Source organism: Protopterus annectens, chromosome 1.part1 (genome assembly GCF_019279795.1).
Source record: "Protopterus annectens isolate FY-2018-M chromosome 1.part1, PAN1.0, whole genome shotgun sequence".
NCBI lineage: Eukaryota > Metazoa > Chordata > Ceratodontiformes > Protopteridae > Protopterus > Protopterus annectens.
The window spans coordinates 1175061972-1175078909 of NC_056726.1; positions in this window are offsets into that span (position 1 = coordinate 1175061972).

Genomic DNA, 16938 nt, shown 5'->3' on the forward strand with positions numbered 1-16938 from the left:
ATTAAAAATTCTCCCTGGGCCCCTTTTTTCCACCCTTTAAAAGGGGCATTTTTGGGTTTAAGCCTAGCCACAGTGTGTGTGGCTTTTGCCACCCCTTGCTATGTGAATATTATGGCCATTTATGATTTACCTAGCTGTGCCTCTGTCTGGACATGACACAGTAAACTCCCCCAGTGTACATCTACAATCTACAATCATCCATCCATTTTGCCAACGTCCTGTTGAAGAGTGTCAGTAAGGGGCTCTGCCTAACATGTAGTGGTATTCTGTTCCAGGGTGTGGAGAGCCTCAGGGTTAGGTATCTGTCCCTCCAGCACATCCTATTTGATTATGTGTTGAGGTTGACATCTCTGACTCACACAGCTCTGATGGCTTTGAGTTTTCTGGGGGGAAGCATGTCCATTACTTCTGTGTTGGACATGGACTTGTACAACAGACATACAATGCCTCTGTGTAGGCAGTATGTGACTGCATTCAGCTGTGGTGTCTACAGCCAGGCAGCATATGACATATATTTGAGACCCTTTCTAACTCTTGGTGAGGTACCTTTGAGGTCTTTCTAACTGCTGCAGGTGCCAGGTAATGTACATCCCAAATGAGGCATTGTACTACATTATGTGTCTGATAAGGGAACAGTATAGTGGCACAATGACCTTTGTTGACGTAGATGTAAATCCTTTCATGATACAGTGTCCAATATAGACAGTCTTCCTAGCCAAATTGGCAATGTGACTGTCACATAACAGGTTACTGTCCACTTGTGTCACTAGGTCCCTGATTACTCCTTCCATACATAATGGTTTACTACCTATGTGGTAATTTGTGTGTACCTCGTTTTGTATTTGGTGGTACATTCATACTGTCCACTGTCTTCAGGTCAGCGAGGTGGGGTTCCTGTGTGTGAGAGTGTGGTCTGTAGCATGCTACAGACTGTACAGCAGTCTTGCCTATGGTTAGTTGCACATGGGTGGACTGCAATGACGTAAGCATTGTCAGTTAACTGGACATATAGGTGTCTGTGCTGAATATGGATACTCACCCTCCTTTTATGTTTTGTTCCAGGTTTTGTGGCCATAACACTAGATATGTGGTATTACCTGGTAGTGCTGGTGTGCTGTCACGAGGCTTGCAGCAGGTTTCTATCACTGGACAGACATTGATGTTCTCCATACTCGGGAGGGCCTCAGGAGCATGCATATTGAGGTTTACAAGTCTGGCATTGATCAGCATTACCCTTCTGTTTCTTTCCAGTTTTGTTTTCTATGGTGGTGGGTTAGTCTTTACGACCTTGCCTACAAAAGGATCTCTGTAGGTTGCAAAAGCCTTGGGCAATATCCAGACGCCCATGGGTAACAGCTGCAAGCCATCCCTGGAACAGCAGCATGTCTCACTATGGAGTCACCTATTACAACTGTATCAGGCATGTTGTTTCTCCTTCTGTCCTGTGACTGTTTGGCACACCAGCTTTGTGTACTATGTGTTACATGTGCTATGTCTGGAGGTTGTTTTATTGGGTGTCTGCTTTAGAGGCTTGTGTTGGTGTTGTGTGTTTGTAATTAGGGCCTCTGGGAATGTTTTTATTTTTATGTGTTTGGTTTACAGTCGTTGTAGGTCTATGTGGGACTGGGTTTGTGGTGTATGTGGTTACCTTGTCCTCCTGACTAGTTTTGACAGTACTGATTTGGGGGTGCTCAGGCTCCGGTTTGGCTACCTGGTTGCGTCTATCACATATATTTGTATTTATTGGGGTTGAGTTGTTGTTGTGTGTGTACTTGGGACAGGTGTCACATTGCCTCTGGATTCACAGATTCTACTTGTTTTGCCTGGCCTTAGTGGATTGTATGTGTGGACACATTTTATTGCCATACTAGTGATCACTGATTACTTCACTTTTTATGTTTGATCTATCATGTGGTAGCTTCCTCATTCTCTTCAATGGTTTAGTAATTGCTGGAGTCCAGCATGCCAGATGCCTGGGTGTATGGCATTGTGTCTTGTTGTTATTTGTGATTGCAGACTCCAAGCACTCTTGGCTGTGTTCATGGTATGCCTGTATAACATGTTCTGCAGTGTGTCCCATATTCTGGACTTGCACAGGGCCTTTCATGGATTCCACATTGGTTTGTAGGGGTGCAAGCTATGCTTTATACATGTGTTTCACTGTGGTATTCTGGCCAGGGACTGGGGTCGGGATGTGTAACTACAGTGTGATTACTCTATGGTCTGGTCTTACCAGTGAGGGATACACTTCTCATCTTGACATCCAGTGCACATATTTCTGATTATCACATCCAGTATGCTTACCCCTCTTGTGGAAGTGTTACATTTTGCATGTCCATTTTGTTTGATGGATTCTGGGGAATTGTCTACAAATGTGTCGGTGCTAGTATAATACAAAGAGTATAGTGACAAACGTCTCAAAAGCTGACTTCACACTTCTTCAGACTGAGATGGTATCCTTTAAGCCCACTGGGCCAGTGGAAACCACAACACACAATGGTGACTCCTTCACAGACACTTTCTCTGGGACATCTCCAAGAAAGCATGGACCATGCAATCACATATAAAACCAAGACCCTCTCCACCAAGGGAAAGTGGCCTGTCTGGTGGACCCCAGCCATAAACAAACTGTATAACAAATGAAGAATACTAATGCAAGACAGAAGCTAAATCTCCTAAAGGGAAGGCAGCTGTGAGCAGTACTAGTAAAAAGCTACATTCTCTCATAAAGACATCCAAGGTCAACTTTGAAACAAAAATCACCAAAGACAATAAAGATAACCACAATGCCTTCTTCAGTTATGTCAGAAACCTGGGAGGGAACCCTCAGATATGCTCAGAGTTGGTACACAACAACATAAATTTCAGTGACCTGACAGATATTGGCAACATTCTGGCAGACAGGTTCAGTGCAATTTTCCCCCTCCCTCACCCCCAAAAGACGATAGTTATCACAGCTGAATGTAACCTCACTGTCATCTCAGATGTCCATGTGAGAGCCGCACTCAGCAAAGACATAAAACACAGCATCAATGGGACCTGATGGTATCCCCGTTTGCGTGTTATGTGAAATCCAGAAGGAGCTAAACCTGCATATACAAATGCTATTTAACCTTAGCCTTGCTACAGGATATGTACCTGAACACTGGCGTACAGCAACAGTGGTACCACTCCACAAAGGAGATGCCTCCACAGACCCTGGGAACTACCACCACACAAGCTTAACCAGCCTTGTCTGCAAAGCTATGGAAAGAGTCATTATGGAGCTCTTAAACAGAGACATTGGTGACCTACAGACCCTTGATCCCACCCAGTTCAGCTTTGTACAGGGCAGATCTTGCCTTTTGCACCTAGTTGACTATTTTGAAACTGTCAGTAGGGCCATTGATGAGGGCTAAGCGGTCCACACAGCCTACCTGCACTTGGATAAGGCCTTTGACACAATACCCCACTCAGGCATCATAGACAAGCTCAACAGCTGAAATATAAAACCATATGTCACAGGATAGGTTGCAAAATGGCTAAGAAACAGAACCCATAAAGTCGACATTGCAGGTGCCTTGTCAGATTCAAAGCCAGTCACAAGTGGTGTCCCACAAGGATCTGTCCTGGGACCCCTCTTATTTGGCATTTACTTTTCAGATGTGAAAGCAAACATAGGAGGGTTGTGGCTGACAAAGTTTGCAGATGACTGCAACCTAGGCACCATAGTGAATACATCAGCCGGCACACACATCCTACAGAATGCCCTCACAAAAACAGATAGCTGGTGCCGGAATCATGGCCTGAAACTGAATGCAACTGATGTGTAGTCAAAGTACCCACAAATTAACACATAGACAGCAACCCACTGAGCACAGAAAACAAATCAGACACCTGGGGACCCATGTAGATAGTGACCTCTCGTTTGACACCCATGTTGCTAAAGTGGTTAGAAAGACTTTCTATCTTGCCCACCTTATCATGAAGGGTTTTCCATCCAGATCAAAGGAGGTCCTTGTACCCCTATACTTCTCCCTTATCAGGCCCATGATTGAATACAAAGCCACATTTGGTATGTACCTCACCCAGCACTTGCAACAGCTGGAGAGACCCCAAATGTACCTTACCAAGAGGATCAAGGGTCTACAACACGTCATATGCTTCCAGACTAAAGAAAATCCAGCTTTATTCAGTAGCATACCGCCTACTTACAGGTGACCTATGCCTGACATACAAGACCATGTCCAATCAGGATTTGGTGGACATGCTCCCCTGCAAGCAATCCAAATCCACCAGAACCATGAGAGCTAAAGATTTGAACCTCAGCACATACATGTATAGGACATGCTGGAGGGACAGTCATAACTCAGAGGCTTCTCACACTCTAGCACAGAATCCCAGTTCATGTTAGACAGAGTCCCTCACTGACTCTCTTCAAGAGAAATCTGGACAAGTGGATGTGAGATCGTAGGTTTACCCCAGGGTCCTCCTGTGTCACTACTAGACAGAGGGACAGTCAACTTATTCGATTAAGTAAGGGGTCATAATGTGTCACTACTAAGTCAGAGGCACAATATTCCGGAATCTATTCTGTACAGTTATTACCACTATAAGGTGGCAATAGCCACATCACTATGGCTAGGCTTATACATGCACTAGGGCAGATAGCCTAGTAGTAAACTATGAAACTATGGTGTATGTGTAGGTATTTTCAGTCAAGCAATATAATGTGGTTTAAGGGGCTTGATATCTTCATGTATTTCAACATAGGCCTGGTGCAGTTCCTGCTATTAGGACAGTGGTCTGCAGCAAGCTATATAGTAGTAGGCAGTTTTAGCCATTGGTATTTGACCATGGCTAATCCATGCTGCTTCTTGTTGTGGTACCAACATGGGGGTGTGGTTATCCATGACATTTATTGCTAGTCACCCTCGTTTTGTAGCTTGTTCCATGTTTTGCAGCTGTACATCACTGTATGAGGTGTGACCTGGTAGTGTTAGGGTGCTGATGTGGTCTTTGACCCAGTTTTCTATTACAGCACTGATATCTACATTCTCTATACTGTGTGCATTTACACTGCACGCATCTTGCTGTTTATACTTCTGGCATTGCATAGCATTACATCTAGGTTCTTATCCCTTGTGGTACCTATGAAGGTGGGTTTGTGTTTTCGTGGTTCATGGTTGGTGAGGGTGGATGTTAGTCAGGGTCCTCAGGTGTACATATGGTACATGGTGTTACATTACTTAACACATGGCATTCATGTCTCAGGTGGTGCTACAGGGCTGCCTCTGTCGGATGCACATACTACACTCCCTGTACATGTTTGGCAGCAGGTTGTGTCATGTTAGGCGTCCCTGTTACTATATGAGTGAGTTGGAGGGGGTATCAGTCCCAGTGTTCCTACTGAGCCAGTGTATATGCTATGCGTTGCCTCTTTGCCAAGGCCAGGGTATACTGGCCACGCCTCCTTCTGCCTACTGGGGCAAGGTCAGGTTGTTCCTCCTCCGAGTCACCCTCTGCCTGTGGTGGCCTTGGCAATGGTGGGGGTATGTTTGGCCCAGCCCTATGCTGGTCCTGCTGCAGATGTTTCCACAGCATCATATTATGAAGCATAGCACATATCATGATCATTTGGGTACATGTAGTTGGTGTGTACTGCAAGGCTCCACCAGATGTGTCCAGACACTGGAACCGTGACTTGAGCAGCCCAAACACACGCTCTATGACATTATGTGTTTGTGCGTGTGCCTCATTATGGTGGTCCTGTTCAGGTGTGTGTGCATTTCTGATGGGTGTCATCAGCCACGGCTCAAGTGCATAACCTGCATCCCCCACTAGGTGTCCGTGTGGGAAGTCCCCACTGGCAAATGATTGGTACAGCTGCGTCAGATGCCAGATGTGGGAATTGTGGTAGCTCCTAGGGCAGCCAGCACACACGTTCATTATTATGCCCTGGGCATCACACACGACCTGGCAGTTGATGGAGGGGAATCCCTTGCTGTTAATATAGGCTTTACCCCGCTCACCGGCTGGTGCTTTGATGTGTATGTGCGTGCAGTCTATTGCACCCAGTACCTCAGGGTATCCCGCTATTTGCTGGAAGAGACGCATATTGCTGGCCAATACCTCACGGGCATTGGGGAAATATACATGATCACCGACATGTGCTGACATGGCATCCAGGAACTGGTGCAGTACCCTGGAGGCTGATGCCTGTGATATCCCCATCATATCACCAGTTGGTCTCTGGAAGGTACCTGTTGCTAGTATTCTTAGGCCAACACATACCTTGGTTTCCACTGGGATGGGTTCCCCTCTGTTGATTCTGTGTGTGAGACGTGGCCTGCAAAGCTCAACAATTTGCTGCAGAAGGTCTCTGTCCACTCTGTAGCGCTCTACTATCTCCAGCTCATGTAACCCATGGTAGGTGACCCTGGGCCTGTATACTCTTCTCCTTCTCCTCACTCTGGGTTGTCTGTCAGCATCTGCATTGTCACCACCCTCAGCAATTCGCCTATGCCTGATTATAACAGCTATGACAGCCCCTAGCATTTCTGCTCTGAGTTCAGCTTTTTCAGTTTTCAATTCTGATAGCTTACTCCTTTCTTGCAGTATCTCTTGAGAGAAACACCCTGCACTGCTGTTTGCAGTGTTTTAAGTGCTGGGTTGGACTTCTAGTCTGCCTGTGTAATTGCCTGCTTCTAATTGTTATCACCAATTAACTACAGCAGTATCCTCTGGCAGCTTTCTTGTAATCTGGTTGTTTCCTTTTTCCTCTCTGTTTCCTCAAGGGGAGCAATGTGCACACCAGCATAAGCATGCTCACAGTGACTTAAACGCGCGTACACATCCTTACACAGTTTGAACTGGGCTGATTCATGGTAAAACGCGCGCACATTGCCTTACACATGTGCACGCCCGCGCAAACCGTTGTAAACGATTTGCAACACGCTCCCACATGTTGAACCTGCCTTACACACGCACACACACGTGCATGCATGTATATCAAGAAAGTTTGAGTGTAGAGATAGTGTGCACCCTCTATTTCTTGACTTTCCTAGTGTTCTGTTGGGACACACCTCTCTCCCTGATGTCTGTCTGTCATCTGTCACGTTACACTGCCCTCCAATGTGATACATTTATTTCTATCATTCCCCCCTGTGATGTCACCTACCTCTTACTCTATTCCTCCCCCTTCTGTAACTCTTACACTACTCGGAAAGTGCTCATTACCTATGTGGCAGTGTGATTCAGTATTGTAACCCTCATTTACATAGGATTGCCTAGTAATGCTTAGTTACATCTCTTACACTGAGCTTCCCCCCCTTGGCAACCACTACACGGTGGCCATATTGTTTTTGGTCTGCTAGTCCCTGCATTGTCATTCCATGTAATACATAACACCCACAATTGTGGGCTTATAAGCTTCGGTTTTCACTTTTAGGCAGCGCACCCCATTTGCGTGTGTGCACTGTAGTTAAACATCAAAATCCCCCCCCCAAAAAAAAGTTATTTTAAATAATTTTGCATCAATTTTTAATGCCAATGGCCACATATTTGGCCATTGGCATGCTAGATGACACATATGCACCCTTTATTTGGAGCTGACATAGCTCCATTGTCAATTTTGCAGAAATGTACTCAGTTGTCAGCTGAGTACATTTCTGCAGCTAAAACGTCCGTTACACGGACTGCTTTGGGCTTCCTGGATTGCTCAAATACCTCATTTGCATATCTTTGAGCTGCAAATGAGGTATTGAGCATTTCCACGCCCAGTCCATGTAAGAGACGTGTTAGCTGTCTCTTACACGGAGGTTTGGGCTGTTCCTGGATCGGGAGGCTTACACGGAGGCTTACACTACTCTTAAACTCCGTGTAAGCCTTCGTGAATCCTGCCCATTGTTATGTGAATGCTTATGTGAACACTTTTTGAATTGTAAATATCTGTATGTTAAAAGAACATGTAATTGTTTATATTTATTTCTTTAAAATCAATAAAATTGTTTAAAAAAATACAAAAAAAATCTACAGTTTAAATAATTCCACCAAATTAGACATAATATGAAAACATTGACTAAGAATACATACAACTTACATGACAATGATTTGTTATTTAGAGACATTTTAGTCAGTTTATAGAGAAATTAAGGGTAAGTTTGTATAATACAAACAGGAACTGCAATGTGAAGTGAGAGAAAAGCAAGCTTATTGCATATTTATAGAGAAAGCCAGGGGAGAGAAATTGGTAGAAGTAAGGATGTGAGGGAAGAAAGGAGAGTAGGGGGGATGCAAGGTATGAATAGGTACTTGTTCATATTTATGGATATAGTTTATCCTGATGTTGGGCCCATCTCTATACAGGAAGAATGCAAAGTTCTTGAAATCACGACTGCACAAGTAAAAAACATACTTTCCAAAGCCAAGAACACAGCATCCATGGGACCTGGCAATATCCCAGGCTGTGTTCTACATGAACTACAGAAAGAACTGCCACCCCACCTAAGTACCATGTTCAGTCATAGCCCCACCTCAGGCTTTGTGCCCACTAAATGGCACAGAGCAATGGTTATCCCACTCCACAAAGGGGGAGCCACCAAGGACCATGGGAACTACCACCCCATTAGACTGACGAGCCTGGTCTGCAAGGCTATGGAAAGTATCATTGTGGAACTTATAAACAATTACATTGGTAATCTCCAAACTCTGCACCCTACCCAGTTTGGGTTTGTAAAAGGCAAATCGTGTCTCCTAAACCTGATATACTTCTTTGAAGTGGTCACCAAAGCCGTAGATGAGGGTAAGGTGGTTCATACAGCCTATCTAGATCTCACCAAGGCTATCGACACCATCCCCAGCTCTGGAATTATAGATGAACTCACTAAACTAGGTACAAATCCCTATGTCACAAGATGGGTTGCCAACTGTCTCACTGACAGAACCCACACTGTGAAAGTAGCAGACTCAAAATCCAACTTCAGACCTGTGGCAAGTGGAGTACCACAGGGTTCAGTCCTGGGTCCTCTCCTGTTTGGTATCTACTTCTCTGAAGTACAGGCTAACACAGAAGGTTTTTGGCTAACAAAGTTTGCAGATGACTGCAAACTAGGAGCCATAATCAAAACTCCTGACGATGTGGACATCCTACAGAAGGGCCTCACTGAGACAGATGCCTGGTGTCAAAGCCATGGCCTCAAGCTCAATGCCAAAAAGTGTATTGTCATCCCTTTTAGTAAAAACTCTGTACCCATGAACTACCACATAGGTGGTAGTCTACTTAAGACCGAAAGTGTGATAAGAGACCTTGGGACATAGGCGGACAGTAGTCTCTCCTTTGATAATCACATTGCCATAGTAGTCAGGAAATCCTTCTAGGTGGCACACCTCATTCAAAAGATTTCTCACCCAGGAAAAAAGAGGTCATTGTTCCCCTCTACTCATCACTCATTAGACCCATTATAGAGTACAATACCCCTTTTGGTATATACCTCACAAGACATCTACAACAACTGGAAAGACCGCAGAAATACCTCACAAAGAGGATTACTGGCCTCAAATAGATGCCCTACGCAGACCGTCTCAAAAAACTCCAGCTTTACTCTGTCACATATCACTTACTCAGAGGCGATCTCTGCCTAACATACAAAGCTATGTCAAACCCAGAGCTGTTGGTCATGCTCCACTTAAAGAAATCCCAATCCCTCCGAGCTACACACTCTAGGGACCTAAATCTTGTCACCACAATATATAGAACATGATGGAGGGATAGATTCCTGTCCCAGAGACTTCCCATACTCTGGAACAAACTACTTATCTATATCAAACAAAGCTCCTCATTAGCACTCTTCAAGAAAAATCTTGAAGGGGCACAGGAAAATAATTTTCTTGGGTGGCAAAAGCCAAGGTACCATTTGGCTAGGCTTATCTAGGCACGAGGGCTAATAGCCTAGTACCTACCTATGAGCCTATAAGAACAGAGCCAGCTATTGCCCAAAAAGTCTTTCAGAATGGTTTTGATGGATGGGAGAGAGGTTACTGACTTGATGGATACAGGTATGGAGTACTAGACCTAAACAACATGGCATATTACAACAGAGTTCTAAAAAGTTTAATAATACTTCTTGTTTACAAAGTTGGAGATGCTAAGAAAAATAATCATCAGGGGGATTCAAAAAACCTACACAGTCATTTTTCACTGTGTGCTCATTGCAGCAGAATATGCGCACACAGGTGCGAATGTTTTTAGATTTAGTAAATTCCATGTAGCGGTACCCACTCACGCAAAACAAGGTAAATACTGTGGCATGCTAATTACAGCATAAGCAGCTGAATTATATGCTAATCAATCAAACCAACATGTTGGAGTGAATCAACATGCTCTAAAGCAGCCATATAGACTCCGTGCTGGTGTTCTCAGTGTATTTGAAAACTTTTCAAATACAGCCATGGAAAGGAGATTGCACAGACAGAAGAGCAAGAAAAAGTTGTTAGATTTGTCCAGAACTGACCTTAACATGTGACAGTAGACACATAATTCCAGTTCTATACAGGATGAATGCAACAAAAGGAGAGTATTAATAGCAACATATCCTTTTTAAGTGCAAGATTTGTACAGACCTGATCTTAACATGTACCCCCCCCCCGATGTCATCGTTCACTATTGCCATCCATTGAAAACACACTGAGGGAGGGCCTACATGATGTTAACATCCCTACATGGTTCCATTTTATTGGGATTCAGCAATTCTAATGAGTTCAGACCTCATTTGGATCTTCACCAAGCTCACAGCCCTCAATCTACATGGTTGGCAACTGTGTAGTCATGGAAACTGAAGGGAAGCCAAATGTTGAACACACAAGGGAGGATATTACTTTGCTGTATATCTGCACATAGGAATACTGTTTTTGAGAAATTATGCCTGTATTTCATTGGCTACATACTGCATATGCTTACACGCAACTATGAATAGTCTGTTTGATGGGGTTTACACTTTTTGCTGTCTGCATTATTTACAAGTGCATTCTTCATTTATGGCTGGGGGTGCGAAGCTGCTTTTGTGTCATGGCACTGTTAGACAAACTGTATAATCTGTTCCATCTGATGACCACTATTTGAAAATACTACTGTATAATCTGCTACATCTGATAATCACTATTAGACATCACTAATGTATAATCTGTTCTGATGACCACTATGTGACAATACTACTGTATAATCTGTTCTCTCTCATAACCACTATGTGACAATGCTACTGCATAATCTGCTCCATCTGATAACTACTATTAGAACATGCTATTGTATAATCTGTTCCATCTGATAAGCACTATTAAAACATGCTGCTGTATAATCTGTTGCATTTCATAACCACTATTAGAAGATATAACTGTATAATCTGTTTCTTGGCTCAAATACCTACAATTTTTCATTGAAAACAAACATAAATCGTGATAACAAATACAACAGAAGTCAGCAAGAATACAGACATAAACAGTGTTTAACCCATAAGAAGAGCAATCAGACTGCCAGTTCTCTTATATGGAGGGGCAACACCCAGAAGACAATTTTCTTTCTTTCTTCTTATGTTGTTCAATGCCTATTACACAACAATAGTTCATTCCTATTTAACAATGAGCACATTGATTGAACAGCCCAAACAGCGGGCACATTGTAAATCAAGCATATATCAATAGAGAGAAGTCCAGTCACTGGGCAGCCATGCTTTCTATTAGAATATACACTATAATGCCATCCTTGTAACCTGCTTCATAGAACAGACTATTAGTTTAAGATTTTTAAAGCAGTTTAGCTTACTTTCTCTGAGTGTCAAAGCAAAGAATTCAAAGTGCTTTTAAGAAAATCTTAAACCATTTATCTGCTCCATGGAGCAGGTTGTAAAAGTATACATATTTAAAAAAAAACTGTCAGCTTTCTGTGCTGGGAACTGTAATCAGTTTCACAGCAACTCACTTAATGACTTCAGTCCTCAGTGGTGGTGGTAGTGGTGGTTGGGGGTGGGCAGTGCCAGAGACAACAACATTCTGTGGAGCATGTGGTATATCATCCAAGTACCCCAGAGTGCCAGAAGCTGATGGAAGAGCACTAAAAACTTCTAATACAATGACATTATTTAGAAAATATAACATTTTTTCTTAAGTAATGTCATTGTGTAACAATAATAATCCACTGCTATTTGTGGGTATATCAGGATTTTCCCACAGGTGGCTTAGTTTAATCACTCAGGCTTCACCCTCATGATCAAACCACTCAAACCATGGGTAAATTCTGATTACTTATGTACATGGATTATTGCTTAATTGCACTATTACTAGAAATGCATCAGGTGTCTGCAAGCAGAAAAAAAAATGAAAATACTATTTTTTTCTTGAGGAGGGAGTAGATGCCCAATTATCTTCATATACACAGACACACACACACACACACACACACACACACACACACACACACACACACACGCACATATGCATGCAAACACATACACACACACACACACACACACACACACACACACACACACACACACACGTAACACCCTTCATAAAAAATGTACTTTCCATGTGAGTGACAGTATTTGTTAGTGCTGTCAACACTAACAGAGTGAGTGCTACAGAAGTACTCTTCTCCAAATAAATGTAACTTTGTGGTAATCAGGGTCACCATTTGTCCTTAGTTGCAGATTAAATCACAATTCATACATAACATCTGTTACAGGAGGACCTGTGCAGCTAATGTTCAGTAGGTAAGAGATCTGTTTCAGAAACAAAATTTCTTCAATGTCCTTTAGACATTGAAAGAGCAAATGTACGCACTCTAACAAGAACCTTAAGAAAAAATACCCATTGCAAGTTATAGGTTAGTACTAGGTACTGCTCTTATGGGCCATTTTAAGCCTAGCCAAATATCACACATGAGGATCAAACTCTGCACCTTGTGTCTGTAAGGTAAACACCTTAACTATTATGTCAACCTTCCACCTTGTACGTAATGAGTAACTTGCCCAGTAAATAATGTACTATTACCTCTTTTTCAGACCCATATGAAAAGGAAAGCTTTCAAAGAAAATTCACAGCCCATTAGGCATGCAGGCTTGTTTGTCACCTACACACACTTAACAAGCTGCATCAAAATTTCTGATATGAAAATAACTTTTAATTCTGTGGCTTATTAGTCCAAGTCTTAGTGCTGTGAGACTGAATGATCAAAAATGGGGTGTTACATATATTAAGTATGAGATTGTTTTGGTGAGGAGCATTTCCTTTTGTCTGAAAATATTGCAGTCTTGGAGTTAGTGTACACACATACACACATACACACACACACACACACACACACACACATATATATATATATATATATATATGGATCTAGGACTTTTGATCGAAAGATCAAAAGCCCAAATCCATTGCCACTGAACACACTTTAACAAAAGCACTTTCATCGAAAAAGCACATTCATTAAAGTATGTAAAAAAAAAACCCCACAAAATGTACTTAAATGCAGGGGGGCAAGCCCCCCTGCACCCCTCCACACACTCCCTACTTTAATATTCTCACTCTAAGGTTGCATTACAGTGGGGAAAAGGGAATTTTCCCTTACCACACCATAGTACGACTGGAATAACAAGCATACTTATGCGAAAGTGCTGCTTTAGTGAAAAGCACTTTCGTGCAAGTATGCTCACCAAATTAGGATTCGGTGAAAGATGCAGTCGAGCATCTGTACGGATCATACACACACACATATATATATATATATATATATATATATATATATATATTTATATGTGTATGTGTGTGTGTGTGTGTGTGTGTGTGTGTATATAGATGTTCATATATATATATATATACATATATATATATATGTGTGTGTGTGTGTGTGTGTTTGTGTGATCGGGGTGTTGGTGGAACAAGGAGGCTTTCCCCCATGCAAGAAAAAAATTTTGTGAATAATGAATCTAGGAATTTCAGTAGCAAGTCTTTTAATGCATAAAATTTCCACTGCTACTGTTAATGCCACATGTGGTTGCTCATATACCAAAACAGTACATAAAATCTATAATAATTTATGTTGTCATTTCAATGGATCATTGCAGTTTTATTACAGTTATGTATTATTTGCCCCACTATCAGCATACAGCTTGTAGTTTCAGATTAAGATAATAATCATTTAAATGTGCTCATACACCTGTGAATTTTGTCTGTAATGCCCACTAAGTATCAATACCTATAATAGCATTAATTTTATAGCACTGTCAAGGTCTGGCATTTTATATATTTTGTCATTGATCTAGGCAATAATGTTAAAATACTTGACCTCAATTGCTTATGACAGAAAAAAATACTGTTGATGAGAATGCAAGCCTTTGGAGGTCTTCTGCCTGAGTCACATTTATAAAAGGGCTTCTTATTCAGTGGACCTTTGCAGCTGTTGTCAGACTAAAATACATGAACAAGATTATCTGGAGCTTTCTCAAGGTAAATGGTTCAAACGGAACTTTTGGAGATGAGGAGAACTTTCATATGCATTTATAAAAGTGATTATAAAATAAGTCATGCATTCAAATGTGGCTGAAATGGCATTTGTTTCAGTTCATTTACCTGGTTATCAAGCAAATTAAATCAGCAAACAAACTGCAAACAAATAAATAAATATGTTATTTTATTTAAAAACTAGCTTCTTTAGGACTTTTCAATTATTTCTAGAGGTAACAGTGCATTCATGGTTTTCAAGCATTGTGTAGCTTGCTAATTATCTTTAATTACAAACTAATTAATGACTCATTTATGTTTCTCTGTCAGTCAATGTTTTTCATTTTGCTTGTCAGTCTAATAAGGCAGACAGGAAAAATATGAAGTAACTTTACATTGTTATTATAATTATTATTGCAACTAGTACTGTCTTATTTTAAGACACTGGTGTCATGTTTTTAGAGTTAATTGGAGACAGAAAGAGCAAAGTTCTCAAAGTTTTCCCTTTGAAAGAAATTTTAAAAGAAGAAACCATGTACTATTGAAAATTCACAATGACAGCATATTCAGCTTTTAAGCTGATGCATGAAATTAAATGTTTCTTGAACATAATTTTTCATATTTACTTAAGCTGTTACATAGTATCCTATTAAAGGAAGCACACTAAGAGCTATATCAGCTCTGCCAACAGGGCTTCACGGACTACAGCTATGCCAAATTAATTTGCTATACTTCAATGAAGAGATGATCATGGGAAACAGAAAAAGACAAAATATAAGAACTAGTAACGTTTTAATAGAATCTTTGACACAATTCCAAAAAGAAGACAAATACTTTTAAAGGAAAGTGAAGAATGCAAATTAGTCCAGAAGAACATGGGCAAAGAACTGTTTGTGACCATGGAAAAAATGATTATTTAAGCTAGCTGTCATTTAACATACTGTGGCTAATGGCTCGTATACTGAACTAAAAAATGCCTAGACAGCTGTAGCAGAGTTGTGTTTGGATTCATCTGCAGCATACCTGACTAATCACCTATATATATATATATTGTCTATATATTGTCATCAGTAGTACAATATGCAATGACAAGGATGCTGAAGAGGCTAATGTGGTGAGATTACATAAAACTGGAAGTGAAGGATGAGTAAGGAACTCAAACAAATTAAATCAGCTGCAAAGTACATGCATTTGTGTCAGGGTGTGAAGTTAGTAATGAGACTCACATTATACAAAATGGAGTTTTGCTGACTTTGGGAACATGACACAATGTACAAAGTAATTATATGTTGATGTATGCATGCATGGTAAGTGTATATAGGTAAAAGGGGGAGGGTGTCAAAAACTGTCTTATACAAGGACAGTAGAGACAGGATAAGGATAACAAACAAGCCTGCAATGAGACAAAGAGGATAAGTATGTCGAAATAAGAGATTAGATCACCAGAGTAGAAATCAAGAAAATGAGAGAATAACAGCTATATCTGAGGAGTACCAGCTAAGAAGAAGTCATCTTTAGTCAGATGGTAAGGTTAGCATGGGGATCATCTTTAGCAAGACAAAATTGTTAGCATACAGATCAACTTTAGCAGGATGGTAAGGTCAGCATGGGGATCATCTTTCGCAGGATGAAATTGTTAGCATGGGGATCATCTGTAGCTTAATGAAATTGTTAGCATGGGGATCATCCTTAGCAAGATGGTAAGGTCAGCATCGGGGATAATTTTTAGCAGGATGAAATTGTTAGTGCAGCGGTTAGCATTGTTGCCTCATAGAAAGAGGTTAAATGGTTTGATTCTCAGATGGGGTGCCTTCTGTGCAGTTTATATGTCCTCCCTGTGTTCATGTGGGTTTCTACCTGATGCTCCAGTTTCCTACCACATTGCAAATACATAGTCTGGAGCATTTCTACTTGGGCCTCTGCTGAAAGTGGGATCTTACCCAGACGGACTTAAACAAATGATCAATAAATAAACAAATGTCAGCATGGAAATCATCTTTAGCAGGATGAAAGCATTAGTATGGGGATCATCTTTAGCAGGATGAAAAATATTATCATGGGGAGCATCTTTAGTAGGTTGGTGATATTAGCATGGGGACCATTTTTAGCAGGATGAAAGTATTAGTATGAGGATCATCTTTAGCAGGATGAAAATTTTATCATGGGTGCCATCTTTAGTAGGATGGTAATGTTAACATGGGGATCATCGTTAACAGGATGAAACTGTTAGCGTGGGAATCATCTTTAGTAGGCAATTATAGCATGGTGGTCACCATTAACGTGACAAAACTGGAAGCTTGCGGATCATCTTTAGTAGGATGGTGATCTTAGCATGGCGACCATCTTTAGCAGGATGAAAGTATCAGCATGGGGATCATCTTTATCAGGATGAAAATGTTATCCTGGGGACCATCTTTAGTAGGATGGTAATGTTAGTATGGGGATTATCTTTAGCTAGATGATAATGTT